We start from the raw sequence: 6,000 nt of genomic DNA on the forward strand, positions 1-6,000 counted from the left end.
ATTTGGTTGCAGTTAAGAGAAATAAAAAATCGAACCAAATTGCTTGGTTTGAGGATTTATTTTTATAGTTCTGAGTCCAAACCGATTCGAACCACAATTTACATTTTTTAATTTAGTTGATACTATTTAATTGATAAGTTATTTAGGTACGTTGCATAATAGAGTAAAATATGTACTTGCCCTTGAACTATTTAAAGTTTGTTTATTTCTTACTTTAACTATCAATTGTACATTCTTGCCCCTTTAACGAAAAACCGTTACTTACTTCATCCAATTCCCATCTTCCATTCCCATCTTCCACCCGTGGAAGATGGGAATGGAAGATGGGAATTGGATGAAGTAAGTAAAGGTTTTTAATTAAAGGGACACACTTGATATTTAAAGATCGAAGTAAACAAAATTTAGATAATTTAAAGGACAAGTACATATTTTATCCTTGCATAATAATAAACTCAACTATCATAGATTTTCTTCCTATATTATATTTGATAGATCTCATTGAGATATTTTAAACGGTGCAAAAAAAATTAAAAAATTATTTTTCATTTTCGTTATATTTGAGATTGAAATTACCTTCTTTTTGAAAAATAATGTTTAAAAAGAAAGCGGAATGGAGCCTATGTCCTCCCAAACAAGTACTCTCTCTGTCCGGCAATCATCAATCAATCCATCAATCCATCAATCAATACCATATACAAATGTGTTTGAATTCAAAAGTCTCCAAATTTTCATTCCTAATTACTCCCTCCGTCCCACTTTGTTCCGCCTGTTTCCTTTTTGGAACATTCCAAAAAATTATCTATATCTCACAATCTATAATGTTTTTTATGATTTCGAAAACTTTGTTTAATAAAATAAATTGAGATCTATCAAACAAGATCTATATTGAATATATAAAATATTATAGATTGTGAGATATAAACAATTTTTGGGACGTCAAAAAAAGAAAACAGGCGGAACAAAGTGGGACGGAGGGAGTAATTTTCTAGACTTTTGATTTTTTAAATTGAGAGAGAGATGGTACGTGGGACTATGGGAGAAGGAGAGAGTGGGAAGTGGGAGAGTAAGAAGTGGGAGGGGTTATCCCCTGTACTGAAATGGTGTTCCAACTCTATGCTCCATGTTTCTAATTCTGCCAAGTGTTCAAAATCTAATTTGGTTACAAAAATTAACAAAGTTACTACTGCTTGCGTTGGCAAATATAACTTCCGTTACTTTGGTATAATCAAATTAAAAAGTAACAATATTGAAAATGATAGTGCTAAATTTTCAATACACAAGACTTTCGTAGTCATGCACATGCTATTAGTCTTTTATGCACTACTAATTTATAATGATGAACAAAAATGATTTTAACATTATCAATATCATAAAAAAAACACTAATACACATAATGATGAAGTTCACTGATTAATTTGGGACTATTGGAGTAATCATAATTGGAATATTGTCTATTTATTCTTGATTTTAGAAATATAACTAGTGTAGTACATGCTCGATACATGAGAATAGAATAAAACACAATCATAAATTTCTTTTTGTCCTGCACATTAAACGGGTACAACGCTAGTAGTCCACCAAGAAAATAAAATTTCGTAGGCCATGACCCTATCAATACGGTTGTCTTTGTAAGGATTTTAAACTCAACTACTTTCTTTCCGCAAGCTACATATATGGAGAATCAAGATTTCCTCATTTGAAGATATATAATTCTTCGCGTGGTCCCTCGATCATGTGACACAAAATAGATCCACCACAATTTCATTTGCTTATCCTCTTGGTGTTTCTGTTTTCTTTGTAGGTCGATCTGCATTGGTAGCCATCTGAAGAAATTATATTTTGTCACAAAGAAAGAAATGAACAATCAAACTTTGATCCTTTATTTCTCTTCAGATAAACATGGTTCGATCAAGTCTTTGCTTATGCTCAACTTGACTTAGTTTTTAGCATGGGCCATAAACACATCACAATCTACAAAATGAACTATTCAGATCGTCAAATGAAATCGTGGTAGATCGCATTTTATGTTAGATGATGAAACATATGATACATCATCACATGATATATATGATATCTATTCCAAATAAATCATCACGAAATCCTAATAGACCATGTGTATAATTACTTAGGAGCTACTAGCTAGCACTTTACCCACAAATAAAAAAGATGATCCTACTAACAAAATTTGACTTCCTATATATAAATCAATAAATGCAAACATGTTGATGAAGTATCAATAGTTTCAACCTTTAACCAATAGTGGTTTATTTATGTTGCTCCCTTAACTGGATTGTGTGGTTTCTTGCAGATGTTTTATTCCAACGCTTCTTAAATATAGTATCTTGACAAATAAAAAATTTTCTAGTACTAGAAGATCCAAAAACTTTATTATACAGAAGCAATCTAGGGGTAAGTGATTGGTCTGGTTTTGTGATAAATCAAGAACTAAACTAATTCTTACGGATTAAAGATTTTGAGAACCAAACAATCCACAAAATGTATAAAATCAAACCAATCCTAACCATTAGACTATGATTTGGTTTTAGTTTCAATCCACGGTTTATTTTAGGTTGACATACTAGCTATATTCTAAAAGCATTTGAAGCAATGAAGAATTTGCATATATAAAATGGGAAATGCTACAATACACACCCCTTATTTGGGTGTGTATCATATGCACCCCCAAAATTTTATGATGATTTATAGAGAAAATGTTACGAATGATTTTGCTAAAAAGCTACGATTTTAGTATAAAAGTTACGAATGCACCAAAATGTTATGAATCATAATGAAAATGTTACGAATCGTATTGTTAAAAAGTTATGAGTTCTAGAACAAAAGTTACGAAACACACTAAAATGTTATGAATAAACTATACAATAGGTGCATATGGTACACACTTTTAAGGGATATGTATCCTCAATTTTACCATATAAAATCTACAATGTAGAACTTGTGTTAGAACCAATTATGATAAAATAGCATTAAAAGTTACTAAAATGCATTCAAACTCACTGTAAGTCACTAAATAAAATCTATATTGATAGGAAAATCATTTGCGTAAACGCATAATTTTTGAATTTGAAATTACATTCTTTTTCTAAAAGTTCTTTTTTAAGAAACTGAAACACCCCCATAGCGGACATATTTGTCCTTTGGAAGAATTTTACGTGGACAAAATGATCCAAGTTTGGAATTATTACCATTAGGTACAGAAAATAAAAGGTATTTTCCATTAAGGTAAGATAGAATACTTAATTATCATTAGGTCTACTTTTTACAAAATACATTTATCCTTAATGGAAGTGCCATCCTAGGACAACCTAGGGTTTTAGGTTACCCTTAAACCTTATGGTACCTTAGGATTTTAGGATACCATAGGGTTTTAGGGTGCCCTAATATTTTAGAGTTTAGGATACCCTAGGGTTTAAGTTTAGGCGCTTTTATAGAGCCTTAGGGTTTAGGTTTAGGAACTTTCATAGGAGTTTTAGGGTGCATTTTCCTATTATAAGGTCTTAGCAATTTAGAGACTTTCATATGGTACCCTAGAGTTAAGGCATTTTCATAGGATACTCTATGGCTTAGGCACTTATATAGGGTACCCTAGGGTTTGGGCACTTTCATAGAGTACCCTGGTGTTTCATTAATTGGAGGCGACCTGATGGGAAATAGTTTTTATTTTCTGTACCTAGTGGTAAAAAGCCCTTTTAAGTTTTTTTTTTTATCATAACGATTAATTTGAGTTGTATGATTAAAAAAATAGGTAAAACGATTTGAGTCCGAGTTGACTCACTATGTTCCACATATCCGAGGGTAGGATCCTACCCAGTTTTGGACCAACCAGTCTAGTCCAATTTTGTGCTATCATTTGTGGGCTCTTTTTGGACTAACAACAATGATTGAAACTGTTCCCTTTTTTGAAATTGTCGAAAATTTTTGATCACATCAAAAATCACGTTAATTGGATATCGTTTGATATAATTTTGAAATGCATTGTGTTTGTAAGAAAAAAAATGTGTAAATTGGATTGCAGTCCATTTGACACAATTATCTGAAAATCAATGCATTTTGATATCATATCGACGGCATTCAATCAACGTATTTTTTGGTTTTGAACGAGCTCTAAAAAGTGAACGATTCCGATCATTATTGTAAGGTTGGAAAGAGCCCACAAATAATTCAAAACTGGACCAAACTGATTGGTAGGGAAACTTGACGGGATCCTCTCCCTTGGCATGACAGCTTCGGACGGTACCAACTGAACTTCATTTTACAGTTTACAATCCTTGACAGTTAGTCCAGTGGGTCATGAGGAGAAAATCCTCTACAGCCGGCCCACGATCTACTCAAAAATCTGCACAGAAACGAGCTACAGAGTATGCCACGTCATTAATCAGAAACCCATCGAAGCTTCTCTTTCATGAACAATCACGATCAAAGAGCAATTCCGTCTGCATTCTTATGGATTTAACTTAAATCTGAAAATTTAGTTTTTATTTGAATTTTTTTCGCATTTGTTAGTTTTACGCTAAAATTTTGACGGCTATTGATTTATCTTGACGAAAGAAAGCGAAAAAGTAAAATCTCTTTACTTTTATCCAAGTACTCATTTTTTAGTGTAAAAAGTGACTTTTTGCGCTAATAAGTAGTTATTTCTCAAAATACTTGGGTAAAAGTGAAAAAATTTCACTTTTTCGATTCGTCTCGTTACGAATCAATACCCCACAAAAGTTTGGCGCAAAACTGACAAATGCGAAAAAAATTTAAATAAGGGCAAAATTTTCAAATTTAAGTTTAGTCCATAAGAACGCATAACTTTCGGAACACTCCACCTCAATTTCCTAGTCACTTCCGCACGCCGTGGGACCATTAATCCTTATATAAAAGAGCACATTGTGTGCGTTTTGTTTTGTCAACATAACCAAAGAGTATTAAATTTAGTAGAAATGATATTGGTACTGACCAATATCATATCGACGGCCGCGCTAAACCATCTCCGGTCATCGAACAGCCAATCTGAGCCGTCCAAAAATTCAAAAAAAAAAAAACCGAGTGGGCCAACGCAGGAATCAACGGCATCTAACGTGCGTAGGTGCTCGATCCAAACACCCCATTTTTTCGTATATACACGTATATACATATTGTAGTAGGCCGAACTTGCCCCCATGTCTAGCAGGTGCAAACTGAGGTTAACGTCGAGGGAGTCAGCCGTATCCATACTCAGATTCGGTGATAGCCGAGGCCTGGGGAAGGATCTTTCCACACTTACTCGATGCCTCGGCTAAGGGGAAAGGTCTTCAGGTTTGTCCACCGTCAGGATCATCCACTCCATTGGTATCATCCCTCTTTCGAGTCACCTGCCCTCAGGCTCAGCCGAGGGTGGGGTTTGGCCAATCACGGCATCACATGTCATCCCACGTGCAAAAGCCGTTATGCTAAAAGATAATGATGGGGACACATAGGGGTGCCAGCTCACACCGAAAACGGTTACCAAATCTTATTAGTGACGTCACGATGACATCAGCTGACCTATGCAAGGCGCATGCCTAGCAAGTCAAACAAACTCTATAAATACCAAGCGAAGCAGCCCTAAACGGGTACATGCTATTCAATCCCTAGAACCCTAGTCTCTTGCTTTGCTCTCTGCACATTCTCATCCTCTCGTCGGAGGGCCTTGTTAGGCAACCTCGGCCAAGTATTAGTCGTGTGTTCACTGTGCAGGTTAGGGCAAGATGGCTAAGAAACACTCAAACCAATCGAAGGGGAGCTCAGACCAAGGATCAACGGGCCACACAATTGGTGAACGTGACGTGAAACGCTTCTGATTCAAAGCGGCTCGAATTTCCTTCAAACCACTTCCATCTTCCCAAAAACAACCACAATCTTAGCCATGATGGGCGGAGAACTGACGGACATTACCTTCTCAGGGGCCAAGGACGCTGACAGAAACCCAATGATGAAGTGGTTTTTGGTCACCTCATGAGGAAGGGTTCCTCAACC

The sequence above is a fragment of the Rhododendron vialii genome, chromosome 4a (genome assembly GCF_030253575.1).
Source record: "Rhododendron vialii isolate Sample 1 chromosome 4a, ASM3025357v1".
Taxonomy (NCBI): domain Eukaryota; kingdom Viridiplantae; phylum Streptophyta; class Magnoliopsida; order Ericales; family Ericaceae; genus Rhododendron; species Rhododendron vialii.